Genomic DNA, 510 nt, shown 5'->3' on the forward strand with positions numbered 1-510 from the left:
TAAACTTTCACTCAATCCACAATAAAAACCTTAAAAAAAATAAAACCTCAGGAAGCAGTAGTTTTCCAGTCAGAAATGGTTTTGGTCTGCCATACTGCAGACACACCTGACTCTTGTCTTCGGCCTTTCAGTCATGTGGCCCCTTGGTTTCTGCCCTGCTCTGGCAAATGTTACAAAGCTCTTTTAGCCAGTCTGTGAATGCCCAAAGGACACTTTCTGCAAGCCAGTCTCCTTCCTGTAAATACTCAGCTTTACTTACTCCATGGGCCTGAGCCTACAGCCGCTCTGTCTCTCCATGACACCGCCTCTGCTGTCACCTCTGCTGTCGCTGCTTTTCTACGCATGCTCTTCCTTCTTGAAGGTCCTAGGATTGTTCGCTCCTGCTTCTGAGATGGCTTCTTTTATACCTAGTAGGATGGCAAAACTAACTAACACCAACTTTAGAATACTGTACATGTTATTTTCATGGTCCCACCCAATTACTTGGTGGGAATTAAGATGTTGTATAGA

Source organism: Chrysochloris asiatica, unplaced genomic scaffold (genome assembly GCF_000296735.1).
Source record: "Chrysochloris asiatica unplaced genomic scaffold, ChrAsi1.0 scaffold00301, whole genome shotgun sequence".
NCBI classification, from domain to species: domain Eukaryota; kingdom Metazoa; phylum Chordata; class Mammalia; order Afrosoricida; family Chrysochloridae; genus Chrysochloris; species Chrysochloris asiatica.